General features: G+C 47.7%; 1 protein-coding gene across 1 annotated transcript in view; it reads left to right on the top strand.

Moving 5' to 3' along the window:
* The first annotated feature begins 12736 nt into the window (after positions 1 to 12736).
* The window catches only part of dnajb2 (DnaJ heat shock protein family (Hsp40) member B2), a 103356-nt gene continuing 98329 nt past the window's right edge, over positions 12737 to 17763 (top strand). Inside the window, exon 1 of the mRNA XM_084314495.1 lies at positions 12737 to 12998. The gene's annotated coding sequence lies outside the window, so the exon portion shown is untranslated. The remainder of the gene's footprint in view (positions 12999 to 17763) is intronic.

Genomic DNA, 17763 nt, shown 5'->3' with positions numbered 1-17763 from the left:
TTGGAACAGCAGTATCATGGCTGGAAAGATCAGTCAGTGTAAACATGATCTCTCTCTCTCTCTCTGCTGAAAAAGAGCGGTTTTGGAGGAGGGTAGGGATTCACATAATTTTACGGCTGTGGGTAGAGCGTTCCACATTGTTGTGGCATAATTGCGAAACGTGTGTAGTCCTTTGTTTGAGCCGAATCTGGGTTGAACATGATTTGTGGAACTCCCTCTGGTGTTGTGGTCGTGGAATTCACTGACCTTTGGGAAGTATTTCGACATGTACATGGGTATCTTAGTGGTGTGTATCTTGTAGACCAGGCCCATTGCAAGTTGCTGTACTCTGTCGTCTACTCTAACCATACCCACCTTCAAAACGCTCTAAAAGAGCACCTACGGGAGGCTGCAATTCGAAACTGGCCCCGGTAAATGTCCAACCCCCCCAATGTACAGTTTCCTCCCCCTCAAATGTATATATTCTCTTTTAGAAACTCTGTCTGTAAATAAACAGTACTGTAACTGAGGGGTACAATTCCCTGACTGTATTACTAGATATGATACTTACTACCACTACCTTTGTACTTAATATTCGGCCACCCAGTACACGGCATAAATATATTATGATGAACACTGTCACGTAGATGAAACGGATCCAACACAAATGTACGAATTAGAAATAGGTCTTTATTTCTACACAGCGATGGTGTGTAGAGCAAGCACTTAATCAAATCAATCACATTTATGAATGGGAATTAGTATGCACTTTTATGGCAAGAGTATTCGTTGGTATATCAATAGAGAATGTCCAATCTCTGAAGGCGCAGGTGGTACATATACGACCTGGAATAGTTTAAGGAATAACAGCAATGATACTTTAATGATTATATACTGGACACACTAGGGGGGGTTAATCCGGTCGCTTGTAAGCCGACAGGAGTAGGAGGGGGGGGGGGGTAGAATCCGGCTGCCTCATCCGGCCAAGGGTATCCCAGGTGAACCCACTGTAGTGCCGTTCAATGCGCCGGCGATCCTTGGACCACAGATGAAAGCAGATGGACTCTTTGTGGGCCGGCGTCATCCGGTCCACGGAGGAGAGACGTGAAGCGACCTCGTCTTGCAGAGCGTCTCCTCACCTTGCGTCCTCTCCAGGGGGGGGGGGGTTTCCAACACACGGCAGTGTCGGGGGTCTTTATCCATGGAATAATCAAAGTATACAAAGCATAATCCGTGCCTGGGAAGGCGGGCTGTCGTCGGTAGAATAATCCGGTATACAGGTCCACTCGCTCGTCGGCTCTGGGGCTCCTCGGGTGCAGCTTCACGTGGGGTCAACCACCCTGGATAAGCAGCCAGTTCTCTGCCCGAAACTATGGGGTACTGACTACGGTATTATTCTCACTGCACGAAGCACTATATATTGACAGACTATTATTAGCTTAATAGACTACGTCCAACTCGACGATATAGTGCCAAATATGACTATTCAAATATTAATATACACGATGTCTCAATACCGATGGTAGGCGAACTTGGCCTTACTCCCACACGTGGCGTCGCGGGGAGGCTTTACGTCTGTGACTCTATTGGAGGGTAAGAAACTGGACTGAAAAAAAAGTCCTACTTTAGTAGCGCAGTATATATACGCACTATGAACAAATAGTCCCATTAGTGGTGCGGTAGTCAGATTCCTACGCGGAACTAGGACTTGTTCGTACATGTGGAGCGGTACGTTTGAACTGGGTCTGAGGGGTATGGCAGCCTGGCACCAAGGTCTCGACCAATAGTAGAATGGAGACTATTATGGGATGTTCAGTAGGCTAGAATGGATATTCAATGCATATTGTACAAGGAATATACAAGGGATATCAGGGAATATTAGAGAATATACAAATACAATTAAATATATATATATAAATAAATATATATATTCGGTTTAATCTGGCCCTTCACAACAGCCACCCCCTGATTGGTCCCAGACCTAATCAGTTAAACAGAGACAGATTAATCGCGTTGTCTATTTACACATAAGGGTTTGCTGCAGGGGTCAGTCAACTTCACAAAGTCATAGGGTTATAGGGTCATGGTCATCATCGATTGTGTCTGGGAGTCGGGGCAGTTCTATGAGCCTCGCCACGGGACGGGTGTAAGTGCGACCCTGGACGAGCACTTCAGCTGCTCGGACCTTGCCGTCGGCACCGGTGATCACTTTGCTTACGCGGCCGGCCGGCCACATAGCTCTGGGCAGTGATTGATCAATAATCATGACGACTGTTCCTTCTGTCAAATTGTCTCTCTGGGCTCGCTGCAGTAGAAGCAATTCTGCTTCCTCGTAGTTAGCTGCTGACATATCAGCGGGGGACTTGCACTCCGGGTGGTACCGCAGGAATGTTCTTTGTTGTGCACTCTCTATGGACGTGCAATCGTCTATGTTAGGGTCGGTGGAGGCTACGGTGCTCAATCCACAGAACACAGACTTCTTATTTTCCACCTCCTCTGGACTTGCTTCCCTCGGGATAGGCATGGGCCACTGTCCTTCCGGGAGTCTTAGGAATGCGGGGCCGTCACTGTAGACATTGCGACGGGTGAGGTCATCCAGGGGCATCCCCCGGGTGATGACGTCAGCTGGGTTCTGTTTTGTATCAACGTAGCGCCACTCTGTTTCTCCGGTTAACTCTTCGGTTAAGTCTTGAATCTCGGTGACTCTGACTCCCACGAAGACTTTGTACTTGCATGAGTCCGATTTGATCCAGGCGAGTACCGTCGTGGAATCTGACCACAGGATTGTTCTAGACACCGGTATGGTGAGCTCACGTTGGATGAGCGTGGCTAGGTGCGCTCCGGCTAGGGCTGCGCAGAGCTCTAGACGTGGGATAGATTGTTGCTTGCGTGGGGCTATTCTCGAGCGGGCGAGGACAAATGCTGTGTAGATCTCTCCCCCCTTCTCTTGGGCCCGCAAGTAGGCTACTGATCCGTATGCGACCTCTGAGGCGTCACTGAAGACGTGTAAGTCCATTTTACATGTCTCTGGCCTCACCGTGGGTGGGAAGTAGCTTCGGCGCATATTAACGCCTGGGAGTGAGTGGAGCTCCATCTCCCACTCTCTCCAGGTGGATGCAAGTTGTGCGGGAATGGGGTCGTCCCAGCCCTGGTCCTTGTCCCACAATGCTCGTACAATCATTTTTGCCCTGGTGGTGTACGGTAGAATACATCCTAGCGGGTCATATTGTCGGGCGAGTGTTGTGTACACACTCCGTCTGGTGGTCGGCGCCGCCGCCGGCCTTCCCTGCTCCGTAGTCAGGGGCTTGTGTCTGTAGTGAAGCGAATCTGTTTTGAATCGCCACACCAATCCCAGGGTCATCTCCTGGGCTTCTCCCGGGATTGTAGCCATCCAGGTCTCGCTGCTGGCTGCCTTGTCCTCGGAGGAGAGGCTGCGCAGTACTTGCGGATCGCTGCTGGCCCACTGCCTGAGATCAAAGCCGCCTTTGATCAATGAGGCGCGGAGTTTAATCAGGAGAGCCTCGGCTTCTTCCTGGGTTGAAAGGCTTTGTAGACAGTTGTCTACGTAGAAGCTGTTCTTTACGCTGTGTCGGACCTCTTCGTCCGCTGCTGGGTCCTCTGCTACATGTTTCTGTAGTGCAAATGTAGCACAGCAGGGGCTGCACGTCGTTCCGAAGGGGAGGACTTCCCATTGGTAGATGGCTGGGTGCTCATCTCCTGGCTTCTCTCTCCATAGGAACCGTAACAGGGGCTTGTCCGCCTCTACTAGTCTCACCTGCAGGAACATTCCTTTAATGTCCCCGCTGATGGCCACCTTTTCCTGGCGGAAGCGGAGTAGAACGCCGAGTAGGGAGGGGCCGAGTGTGGGACCGGGCAGTAACTCTTTATTCAGATTTTGGGATCCGATCTGGTAGCTGCAGTTAAATACTATGCGGTCTTTACCGTTGTGATGGACCTTGTGGTGAGGCACGTACCACGATTCAGTGGTCTGGTCAGCCTCTTTAATGTCCATCTTTGTGACGTGTCCCGCTGTGATGAGCTTCTCAATCTCAGCGCGGTATACACTCTCTTGGGCGGGGTTCTTGGCTAAGCGCCGCTCCGTGTTCAGCAGGTACCGTTCTGTGGCGTCTGTCTTGGCGTGGAGAGTAGGCATTCCTTCTCGCCGCAGGAGTGGCGTGGCGTATCTCAACACGCCGTTGACCGGGACTCTCTTGGTCCCTGTCTCGAGGAGGTGAATGGCGTAAATGTCATCTTTAGAGCGAATGTCTTTCTTTCCGTTCTTAAAGGGCATTTGTTCCAAGGTCCATAGCCGCTCTACGTGTTGCAGGAGTGCGGTTTCTCCCTCTGTGACTCGGGAGTGGAGACATCTAGTGGCTGTACTTCGGTTGAGAGATTTGGCGAGCGGGCCTTGGAGAGTCCATCCCAAACGGGTCTCGACTGCTGCAGGACAGCCTCGGGGTCCGGTATGAACCCGGTCTATCGGGACAATGAGGTCTGCATGGTCGGAGCCTATCAACAGGGTCGGCATAGCATTGTCTATGAGCGGGATCGGTAACTTGCGCAGATGTGCATATTTCTCCATCAGCTTGGCGACGGGGTATGTGTACCGCGACAGTCCTATTTCTTGGCTGGTGAAAGCGTCTGTAATCTGGTACCGTCGCTCAGGCTGGCCGCTTGCTGCGATAGAGAATGAGACATTCTCGCCCTTTATCGTCTTCAAATCTCGTCTTATTGTCCGAATTGTCATTTGGGTTTCGCTTCCCCGCAGCCCTAGCTGGGCCGCAGCGGAGGCGAGCAGAAGGGTCTTCTCTGACCCGTCATCGAGGACGGCGTAAGTGTCCAGGACTTTATTCTGGTAGCTTAGTGTCACACGCACTACTTTTAGGAGTACTCGGGCTCCACTGCTGCTGGCGGGATCGATGTACATGACGCTCGCTTTGCGGCTGGATGGTGTGGGTGAAGGGCGCCGTCTGTTACTGTCGTGAAGTATGTCCAGATGGGCTCCATCGCACTTGGTGCACCTTTTCTTTAAGCGGCATTCGGCTGCCATGTGTGAGCGCGCACAGCGAAAACAGCGCTTGTTGGACTTTATCCATTGACTTGCTTCCTCCGCGTTCAGCTTGGGGAAGGAGTCACATTGCGCTAGCCAGTGTTCTTTCTCACAGTAGGGGCACACTATCTTCCACTTCTCCGTTCTGGAGGGGGTACTGTGGCTCCTGCTGCTCGGTACTGACTCCGATTGGTGCATCACAGTCACCGATCTTCTTCCATCATTTAGTCGTCTGGTTCCTTCTCTGGAGCCAGGGGTGCTCCGTCCGAATGTATCTAGCCGTAGGCTGCTGACTTCTCTCGCCAGGAAGTCTGCTAGATCGAGGAGGTTCGGTTCGGGGCCATTCGGGTCTCGGTGGTCCCTCTGTCGCCTAAAACGCTCCTGTTGAGCGGGCGGCAGCTTCTCCAAGATCCTTTCCACATTTGAGTTGGCGTAAAGTTCATGCCTCCCCTTCTCTCTCTGCGCTCCCAACATCCCTACCAGGGACTGCACTCTGATGGACAGGTCGTCCAGTGCTCGATTGTCTATTGCTGGGGGTAAGCGGTCGATGTGTCGGATCTCCTGGATCACGTAATCCCATATGCGCCCATACCTCTGGTCCAATGCTACCAGCGCTGCTGTGTATGGGGTGGTGGAAGTCGCGTAGGCGAGCGCTATATTATGTGCGCGGGGTACCTTTAAGTGCTTCAGTAGGATGGCGTATTTGTGGCGTTCATCCAATACATCCACCAACATGGTCTCCAGACACATGCGGAGTTCCGTATACTGGGCCCGGTTCTCTTGGGTGAAGTCGGGTACCATAGGCGGGCCAATGTATGACGCTGACTGTGGATACATCGGCGAGCGTTGGGGGAGAGGCCTCCTAGGCGAGTCTCCTCCCGCTCCTTGGTATGGGCTGGTACCGGCAGTGTACCATGGCCCACTTGTCCAGGTGCTGTTCCTCGGTGCGGGTCGTGCGTCGTGCTCACCCGTGTATAGAGTCGGGGGTCTGTAGCGCAGCTCCGCGGGAGTATAGCCTGGGCTGTACCGGACCTCCTGGTCCGGTAGAGTACTGTGCTGTCGTCGGGCGTGGTTCTCCTCCTCTTCCTCTTCGTCTTCAGTTAGGTCATCCAGTGCTTGTAGTCTCTGGTTTAGCCTCTCCACAGGATATGCTGCTCCTTCCCGGTTGCTAGGTCTCGCTTGGACCGGTGGGGGGAGGTGGTCTGTGGGGGGTATAGACCTCGTCTGTTGGTCAAGTTCAGGGTTGTTTACTCGGCTAGGGGATGCCGCCCTGGAGGTGTGTCTAGACGAGTTCCTGGAGCCTCTGGCGGAGGGAGAGGGTGTTGTCCGTCTGATCAGCTGTTCTATTAGTTGCGCTTGCTGTCTGTCGCGCTCTGCGTCCCGTAGAGCACCAGCAGCTGCTCGCTGGCTGTCTGCTCGATCTCGGGCCACATTCTCTTCTCTCTGAATGCGTCTTAGTTCTAGACGTATATGCTCTTCTTCGCTCCGCTGCTGGATCTGCAGTCGGTCGCGTTCAGCAGCGGCGTTCAGGCTGATGAGGAAGGCCTGCTGTAGGGTCCTCTCTGCCTCGCTGGGAGAAGGCGGTTGTATAGGGGAGCCTTCCCTCGGGGTACTCCTTGCGGAGCCTTGGAGCTCTATCTCCACGGTGCTCTCCCCGTCTTCTTCCGTGCCGAGTTCTCTCTCGGTAGCGTTGTATTCCTCCCGGGACTCATCGGGGACTACTTCTTCAGTACTGGCGGGGTGTGAAGTCATGTCTGGTTCCCACTGGTCCCCACCGTGAACTTGGTCAGTTACATTAGAGCCCGTAGGGGCCTCTATGGTCGGGGTAGTCTGGGCGTTGGGGTTAGACATACTTTTACTTTCTAGTTTTACCGCGTTTACTGTTAGTAGAAGACTAGGTTGTTGACTGACAGCGTAAGCCTCTAAGTACTGAGGGAGCCGTCGTTCGCGCTGCGGGCGTTGGTTAGGAGGATCGTTTCGTGGAGTGTTCATCATAGGCCATTTCAATATTAATAACACTATATTATTATTACACTAATTACCCATCCGGTTCGAAGGACCAATTGTAACTGAGGGGTACAATTCCCTGACTGTATTACTAGATATGATACTTACTACCACTACCTTTGTACTTAATATTCGGCCACCCAGTACACGGCATAAATATATTATGATGAACACTGTCACGTAGATGAAACGGATCCAACACAAATGTACGAATTAAAAATAGGTCTTTATTTCTACACAGCGATGGTGTGTAGAGCAAGCACTTAATCAAATCAATCACATTTATGAATGGGAATTAGTATGCACTTTTATGGCAAGAGTATTCGTCGGTATATCAATAGAGAATGTCCAATCTCTGAAGGCGCAGGTGGTACATATACGACCTGGAATAGTTTAAGGAATAACAGCAATGATACTTTAATGATTATATACTGGACACACTAGGGGGGGTTAATCCGGTCGCTTGTAAGCCGACAGGAGTAGGAGGGGGGGGGGGGGGGGTAGAATCCGGCTGCCTCATCCGGCCAAGGGTATCCCAGGTGAACCCACTGTAGTGCCGTTCAATGCGCCGGCGATCCTTGGACCACAGATGAAAGCAGATGGACTCTTTGTGGGCCGGCGTCATCCGGTCCACGGAGGAGAGACGTGAAGCGACCTCGTCTTGCAGAGCGTCTCCTCACCTTGCGTCCTCTCCAGGGGGGGGGGTGTTTCCAACACACGGCAGTGTCGGGGGTCTTTATTCATGGAATAATCAAAGTATACAAAGCATAATCCGTGCCTGGGAAGGCGGGCTGTCGTCGGTAGAATAATCCGGTATACAGGTCCACTCGCTCGTCGGCTCTGGGGCTCCTCGGGTGCAGCTTCACGTGGGGTCAACCACCCTGGATAAGCAGCCAGTTCTCTGCCCGAAACGATGGGGTACTGACTACGGTATTATTCTCACCGCACGAAGCACTATATATTGACAGACTATTATTAGCTTAATAGACTACGTCCAACTCGACGATATAGTGCCAAATATGACTATTCAAATATTAATATACACGATGTCTCAATACCGATGGTAGGCGAACTTGGCCTTACTCCCACACGTGGCGTCGCGGGGAGGCTTTACGTCTGTGACTCTATTGGAGGGTAAGAAACTGGACTGAAAAAAAAGTCCTACTTTAGTAGCGCAGTATATATACGCACTATGAACAAATAGTCCCATTAGTGGTGCGGTAGTCAGATTCCTACGCGGAACTAGGACTTGTTCGTACATGTGGAGCGGTACGTTTGAACTGGGTCTGAGGGGTATGGCAGCCTGGCACCAAGGTCTCGACCAATAGTAGAATGGAGACTATTATGGGATGTTCAGTAGGCTAGAATGGATATTCAATGCATATTGTACAAGGAATATACAAGGGATATCAGGGAATATTAGAGAATATACAAATACAATTAAATATATATATATAAATAAATATATATATTCGGTTTAATCTGGCCCTTCACAACAAGTACTGTATATTTGTATATCTTGTATCATGTTGTATGTCATAAATGTATGGATGTAACAGTAGTACTGTATATCTGTATGTTGTGTAGGCTATGTCATAAATGTTATCATGGTTTGAAAATGGGGGACCCTGATGTAAACAAGACGAACGTCTTTCTCTGGTCTGCATCCCTGGTCTGTATTGAGCCGTACTGTCTGTATTGTACCCATTCTGCAATCTGTTAATAAAGTTTTCAATCAATCAAAACAAACTCCCCAGCGATGGGAACTAGTGGGAACACTTCAGCCTGACGTCACGCCGCCTCGTTCCTCTGACGTCAGCCTCCACATCCGTCCTGTTCTGATGATACACTTGGAGCGGTGGAGGCAGCGGGAGGTGAAGATGGAGGTGATGTTTGGTAGAGGAGTCCCGACGATCCTGCCTGCCGCCTTCACCACCCTCTGTAGAGCCTCTTGCTCTGCCTTTGTGCAGCTGGAGAACCACACAGACACACCATAGGTCAGCACACTCTCTATAGTTACTGTCTGTACAATACTGCTGTAGGCCTATAATACTTATGTAAATAAGTAAGGCAATTGAAATGTATCTGCAGTACAGCTCAATACACACAATTGTTAAGGGGATGCAGACCAGAGAAAGACTTCCGTCTTGTTTACATCAGGGTCCCCCATTTTCAATTCATCATAAATGTACAGTTCCCTCCCCCTTGTATATATTTACTGTATGTCACAAATGTAACAGTACTGCATGGTCTGCATCCCCTTAACAATTGTGTGTATTGAGCTGTACTGCATTCTGCAATCTGTTAATAAAGTTTTCAATCAATCAATCAATCAATCCGGGCCTGTGACGGTCACTGTATCACACCTCTCACACCTCTCACACCTCTCACACCTATCACACCTCTCACACCTCTCACACCGATCACACCTCTCACACCTCTCACACCTATCACACCTATCACACCTCTCACACCTATCACACCTCTCACACCTATCACACCTCTCACACCTATCACACCTATCACACCGATCCAACCTATCACACCTATCACACCTCTCACACCTATCACACCGATCACACCTATCACACCTATCACACCTATCACACTTATCACACCTATCGCACCTCTCACACCTCTCACACCTATCACACCGATCCCACCTATCACACCGATCCCACCTATCACACCTATCACACCTATCACACCGATCCCACCTATCACACCGATTCCACCTATCACACCTCTCACACCTATCACACCTCTCACACCTATCACACCGATCACACCGATCCCACCTATTACACCTAGCACACCTATCACACCTATCACACCTATCACACCTATCACACCTATCACACCTCTATACCCATTCTGCAATCTGTTAATACAGTTTTCAATCAATCAATCAATCAATCAATCCGGGCCTGTGACGTCACTGTACCCATTCTGCAATCTGTTAATAAAGTTTTCAATCAATCAATCAATCAATCAATCAATCGGTCACTGTACCCATTCTACAATCTGTTAATAAAGTTTTCAATCAATCAATCAGATCAATCAATCAATCAATCAATCCGGGCCTGTGACGTCACTGTACCTATTCTGCAATCTGTTAATAAAGTTTTCAATCAATCAATCAATCAATCAATCAATCGGTCACTGTACCCATTCTACAATCTGTTAATAAAGTTTTCAATCAATCAATCAATCAATCAATCAATCAATCAATCCCGCAGTGCATCAGCCAATGCCCGCAGTGCAATACTCCAATTCAGCCATTGGGTGGGACGGTCACGTGACCCAAATCACGTGACCCAAATCAGCCAATGGAAGCGAGGGTTCTCAGCCCGCCGGACCTCAGCCCGCCGCTGCTGTGGTGGTTCTGTGGTTCTGCAGCTGGATGCATCCCATAGATTTAACTGGGTAGGAAGGCAGTACCATACGAGCAGGGGCGTAACTGACGCCGGGGACATCGGAAAGTGTCCCCCCCCACGTTTTACCGTCCAAAGAGCTGAGTCTGACTACCTGTCCTATTATTATGCAAAGAGCAGTAGATGGGGGTCGCATTCTTGCCCTGCACGGGCCAAGTACCCACTCGCTAAAGTACTCGTCTTTGCATAATAATAGCTCGGGTCGTCAGCCGAGGTGTGTGTTAAAATACGTCATCACATACGGTATAAAGAGAGATAAGATAAGACATTCGACAGTGCTATGTCCGACTCCTACCTGCGTGTATGCAACAACGAGATGGCCCAAGAGGAGAAAGCTACTTCTTCAAAGCAAACTAAGTTTTGCTACGCTGTCGCCTAGAGCTAAACCAGCAGCAGTGACGACACCAGCAGTGTGTGTGTGTGTGTGTGTGACATAGAAGAAGAAAATTATACTTAAAAGAATAATGTTTACCGATTACTCATCAGATATTCTAGACTCCAAACGTTTCATGATCGCAAATTGTTTTAATTGTTCTTCATTCTGTTCCCCCCGTTTTGTTGATAGATTATATGAAGACCAGAAGTCAAATGTATTCTGATGCCGGCAATGTTCATTCCACTAAAAGATAAAATAGGTTTTCTTGGTGTGAGAAACTCTTTTAACTGGATTGGAGATAAACATGACATTTCATTTTCTGCAGATGAAGTGGCAATTAGAAATGCTTGAAAGTGCTCTTTAGTTCACAGATGAGTTGGACCCTGTTTTTTTGGCACGTTCCTCTGGTTATTGCAGTGATCTCATGTTGAAAGAAGAATTTCAGCATGAGTTAATTTACTGCAGTGTTGTGTTTTGGGGGAATCAGGAGTAAGGATTTTGATTTGCTTCTTTAGAATTCTATGCTGTAGCTTTGTCACAACAATCCCACATTTGATTCACATGCTGTACACTTTAACAAGTTTGCTTGACTCCCATTTCTAAGAGCAATTTGCCATAGCAAAGACCATTACGTTACAAACTGCAGTATAACTCTGGTTAAAAAGATAAAAACCCAAAATATTTACATGAGGGGAAGACTATGAATAATTTGACCAATAATAAACATAACTTCTATAGCTTTTGTTGTGTTGTTGTCATATTCAATGGAAGTATTGTAACATCCTTGTATTGTAAATACATTTCACAATGGGAGCCATCAGAGATGAAAGGCGTTCCTACTGGTTTAGAGGAGGATAATTGTGTTTTGGTTGTTTGAACCCTGGAGATCTCTGAATGCAATGGAAATTCTGTATGTATGAGCTCAGTGTGTCGTTTACATGGAGAAATTGCGCCACCGCCTGGGAAAATGCAGTATTGCACCCCTGGTATTTAAAAAAAAAATCTAGGTAGAGAGGGGCCCAGCGACGTCACTCGCCACGCCCACAAATCTGTCCCCTGCACACCTGGAGAGAGAGTTACGCCACTGCATACGAGCCGCAAATTGAACATGCAGTGAGTCTGCGACAACAACCCAATAATAAACACTCGAAACAGCTATTACCAGACAATTACAACAGCAGTGGTGCCTGCTTCAAATGTCACGTATTATAGGCATCGGGAGGAGAATGAATGAATGAATGAAAACTTTATTTAACAGATTGCAGAATGGGTACAATACAGTACGGCTCAATACACACAATTGTTAAGGGGATGCAGACCAGAGAAAGACTTTTGTCTTGTTTACATCAGGTTCATTCATTCATTCTCCTCCCGATGTGTTCATTCAACTCGCGTCTCTGCGACCAGCCGCTCTATTGGTGATAGGATCACATTGTGTCATGTTTTGCTAGAGGGTGTATTATATATGTTTATTATTCCGAATAGATCTACACAGGCTTATAGCCTATAATTGTGACATTTGTAGCAGGCACCACTGCTGTTGTAATTGTCTGGTAATATCTGTTTCGAGTGTTTATTATTGGGTTGTTGTAACTTGTCGCAGACTCACTGCATGTTCAATTTGCGGCTCGTATGGTACTGCCTTCCTATACCCAGTTAAATCTGTCTTCATATCTCACGCCCCAAAGGCGATAGCGAGGGGGGCGTACGCGTGTAGGTCAGTGGCCAATCAGAGCGCAAAACAGGAACCCGGAAACACAACTGCGTTGGTAAAAGCATAGACGCGGCCGGGTGACGTTTGACTGGCATGTTCCCGACGCGCCGCCCTCAGCTGATAGTGACGCTGCACTGAGCCAAGAGGAGAAGGGCGGAGAAGAGGAGCGACGACGCGCCTGTCAACTTCTGTGACTGCGGGGGACGGACGGGCCGCGACGGACTATACCGGGTTGAATATATACAACACGCCTCTCGCAGTTTATTAGTGGGATTTGTCGTGGGAGACGCGCGGACAGAGAGACAGAGAGGTGGTGGTGGTCTCTGCGACTGTCACGAATACAGCGGAGAAGCGCTTTATTATTTATTCTAGAGGCGCGACTACAATAAACAGTTCATTCCCGACCCAGTGGAGCGGCGTTACCGAGTCTTCCCAAAGGTAGGCTTTTAGTTTTACATCACGACAGGCTATACGATGGTGAGGAGTGGTTAACTTATATTATGTCCATACTCTACTTACTCTACAGTCAGTGCTGGACCGGTGTAATGAGTGACTAATGACGTGTGTGTTTTGGTCAAGCAACATACGTATTACCATATTTGGGAATAGTTTTTCCCATTTAAAGCTACAATATCGTTTTTAATGTAACATTGGTTTAATGCTAATGGTGTAAAAACAAACACAGACAAACTATTAACGAACTAGGAGTAACGAATAGGCTAGTTGGCACTCGTCCCCGCCCCACGTGTGTGTGTGCGTGTGTGTTTCTATGTCTACGCGCACGCCTGACTGTGCATGTGTGTGTGTTGGTCGCAGCAGCTGTCGGATGCCATGATGACAGAATGCTCGAGCTGGAAATAACATACAGTAATACCGGTTCCACACAGATAGGGGGGGGGGGGATATATATGAGACAGGCCGGGAGAGAAGTGCTTACGTTTTTATTTGTCTCACTGGCTTTGGCAATATAAACGTAGGCCTATGTGTCCCACTCCCATGCATGTCAATAAAGCCCATTTTAATTGAATTGAAATCGAATTGAGAGAGGACGAGGGAAAGAGAGAGAGGGAGATAGAGAGGGGTTCTAACTCCCTAGGGGGATACCAGGGTGTTTAAGAGTAAACGTTTAGTTTAGTTTAGTTTATTTTAGTTGACTTGGTTTGGAACTCCCCCTGGGTCCTGCCAAACTGTTTCAGTCCACTAATGGGATTGGCCTGGCCTGGCCTGACCTGGCCTGGCCTGGGACTGTGAGTCAGGAGTCTGACACAGGACTGTAACCTGGCCTGGCCTGGGTCTGTGAGTCAGGAGTCTGACACAGGACTGTAACCTGGCCTGGCCTGGGTCTGTGAGTCAGGAGTCTGACACAGGACTGTAACCTGGCCAGGCCTGGCCTGGGTCTGTGAGTCAGGAGTCTGACACAGGACTGTAACCTGGCCTGGCCTGGCCTGGGACTGTGAGTCAGGAGTCTGACACAGGACTGTAACCTGGCCTGGCCTGGCCTGGGTCTGTGAGTCAGGAGTCTGACACAGGACTGTAACCTGGCATTTTTTTAAATTTTTTTTTTATTATACTTATAACAATTAGCTAATTATCGATATCGAGAAATATGATAACATTATCATATCGTTATCGCGATATGATTTTTTTCCATATCGCCCAGCCCTAGGCCAGTGGACAACTTAGAGGAGAGGAATTAAAAATATATAATTTTGTATATTATCACACGTGATGTTCAAATGATTGTCTCAGAGGTCAAAGGTCAGTGTTACGGCTTAGATACATTTTAACAACGCATATGCATAAACAATAGGGTTGCCAACTTGCCATGGTGGGCGGTGTTACCTGTGTTACCAGGGTTACTGGTGTTATTGGTGTTACCAGGGTTACCTGTGTTACTGGTGTTACTGGTGTTATTTGATGTTGAAATGGGCCCCCTGAACATTAAGGCCAGCTATACTGGTGTTATTGGTAGGGATGCCCCGATCGATCGGCCAGCGATCGGTATTGGCCGATATTCAGTATAAATATGAGATCGGTGAATTCCGATAATGCTTTATTTTCGCCGATCGTGAAAACCGATCGAAAAACATGATCCAATTCTTAGCGGAGATCTCACTCGCTGACTTCTCTCTCAGCTTCAACTTGTTCCTGTTTGCGGACGACTCAGCCCTGCTGGTCTCTGACAAGAACAAGTTACAGGTTGAAAAAACCCTCAGCTCAGAACTAGGCAAAATCTGCATATGGCTCGCTGATAACAAACTATCATTACACATGGGCAAAACAGAGTCCATTCTCTTCGGTTCAAATAACAAACTCAGCAAGACCGACGGCTTCTCAGTTACAGTGGGTGACAATATTGTCACAAGGAAAGATGAAATTACCTACCTGGGCTCTATCCTAGAGGCTAATCTTTCCTGTGACAAAATGGCATCCAATGTAATAAAAAAAAGTCAACCAACGAACTCGATTCTTGTACCGGATCTCCTCACTGGTAAACAAGAATACCCTGAAGACTCTGGCAGGAGCACTCATACAAGGGTACTACGACTATGCTTGCACCTCATGGTACCAAAGCACCTCAAAGGCGCTAAAAACAAAATTACAAACATCTCAAAACAAACTGGTCAGACTACTGCTTGACCTTACTCCTAGAACCCACCTCACCCCTGCCCACTTTGACAACCTAGGATGGCTTAGGGGAGACGACAGAGTACAGCAACTTGCAATGGGCCTGGTCTACAAGATGCACTACACGACCAAGGTACCCATGTACATGTCAAAATACTTCCCAAAGGTCAGTGAATACCACGATCATAACACCAGAGGGAGCTCCACAAATCATGTTAAACCCAGATTCGGCTCAAACAAGGGACTAAACACGTTTCGCAATTATGCCACATCAATGTGGAACGCCCTACCCAAAGCTGTAAAGGAATGTGAATCACTACCCACTTTCAAAAACACTCTCAAAGAACACCTACGGGAGACTGCAATTCGAAACTGGCCCATGTAAATGTCCTAACCCAACCCCCTCCAATGTACAGTAAATGACCAAGTATGGTTGTCAATATTCCAATGTACAGTTTTGCTTGTACAGTTGTACAGTGTTCCCCCTCCACCCCTCCTGCCCAACCCCCCCCCCCCCCCACCCCACCCACCGAACCACCTCCAATGTACAGCCCCCCCCCCCACCCACCCCACCTACCCAACCTCCCCCAATGTACAGTTTTTACGTCAAATGTATACTCTTTTCTGGACACTTTTTGTATCACAAACAGTACTGTATTTGCAAATCTGGTATGTCATAAATGTATAGATGTAGCAGTACTGTATATCTGTATGTCATGTATGTCATATATGTCCTGATGAATTGAAAATGGGGGACCCTGATGTAAACAAGACGAAAGTCTTTCTCTGGTCTGCATCCCCTTAACAATTGTGTGTATTGAGCTGTGTTACGACCCTGGCTCAAAGGCACGCAACCTACTGTATGTGCAAACCAACACCAAAACCCGTGCTTAAACTCAAAATGCTACTCTAACAAGGAATTACTGGTATAAACTAAAGAAACAAGAATAGAAGAATGTGATAACTCTCTGTTATTACATGGCGTTTTCACATTCGCCGAAATGCTTGCTTGTGATTGGTCAATAGCCCCCCGACAGCGGTCTGACCGCTGTTTTTTCAATAATGACCGCTGTGCGCAGCTGTTCGCAATCAAGCCCACTGACACACACTGTTTCAGTGCAATTAGACACTGCCGGTGTTCTGCCGGCGATGACGGGGGCGGAGCGACGAGCGGAGCCAGAACACAGCGGAGCGAACAGAGGCTGCCCGCGATAATAATAATCACTTTATTTGAGCTGACAGAGCCACAGAACAACTGCGATTTGTCAAATGAATTAGGTATATTGTTAGTAAGTTAGCCATGTAATAAGCGGGATAATGTATAGCTTTACTCGGTCATTGTCGCAAAATAATTGACCTTCACTGACGTTTAAAACACCTCGCCGAAGCGGCTCGGTATTTTAAACTACGTGTCGGTCAATTATTTTGCGACAATGACCTCGTAGCTATACATTATCCCTTACTTAACCCACACTCCTCTAACCACAGACCCTGCATGTGTGACTCAAGGGCTCCCAGCAGGTAACCAATCAGCAGCAATTAGCTAATTAGCAGCCCTCACCTGTATGCCCAGTGACTAGGGATGGGTACCGAATTCGGTACTTTTGAGGTACCGAACCGAAACACGTCGGTACTACCGAGTATCGAATCAAGTGAGAAACCGATTTTTTTTTATTTCTTTTTTTTTATTAATTCTTTTTTTTAACTTTTTTTTTTTTTTTTACTTTTTTCTTTTCATGTCAACGTTCACACGCACAATATATGCTTACCTAGGATTTGACTTGATTCAACAACAAAGCAGTCGGAGCAATGACGAGCCGAAAATTGTAGTTTGGATTTTTTTTTTACGACTGAGGTAGGTAAATTAAATTTCTTGAGACTAAAGTACAGAAAAAAAGGTACCGTTGGGTACCGGTATCGATTCACAGGTACCGGTATCGGTTCAAATGTGAAAGGTACCCATCCCTACCAGTGACACAGCAGTGATCAGGCAGTGACACAGGAGTGATCAGGCTCATGGTACATAACAAGCTGTACTGTATTGTACCCATTCTGCAATCTGTTAATAAAGTTTTCAATCAATCAATCAATCAATCAGCAGACATGTCGACGAAGAAGTCATCAGACGTGTGGTTACACTTTAAAATATGCAAAGACAATGCCCAAAAAGCAGAGTGCCAGATATGCCAGAAGAAAATGGCATATCACAACTCTACAACAACTTTGTCAAATCACCTAATCACGACGGCGACGCCACACAAAACATTAATAAGGCTATGCCTATGCTGCTATGACTAATGTGTTACCAAGTTGGCTAATTTAATTGTAATCATAGATCTGCTTTTTGTAGGTGCATTGTCTGATATAATTATAAATGATAAATTAAATATAATATAATTGTTTGCTTGATAGACGAAGGTTGCAACATAATTATGTAATGTCATGTCGTTGGCCGTGAGAGCAGCCCCACTGCACCCAGGCAGTGCAGCCGAGTGAAACCTTGTCGAAAGGGGCTACTTAATTCATTAATCCAATCCACTTTATTTATAGAGCACATTTAAAAACAACAAAGTTT

This window comes from Notolepis coatsorum, assembly GCF_963971535.1.
Source record: "Notolepis coatsorum genome assembly, chromosome: 5".
Classification (NCBI taxonomy): Eukaryota; Metazoa; Chordata; class Actinopteri; order Aulopiformes; family Paralepididae; genus Notolepis; species Notolepis coatsorum.
Note: the sequence above shows the minus strand (reverse complement) of the source record. Positions and strands in the feature narration are given on the sequence as shown.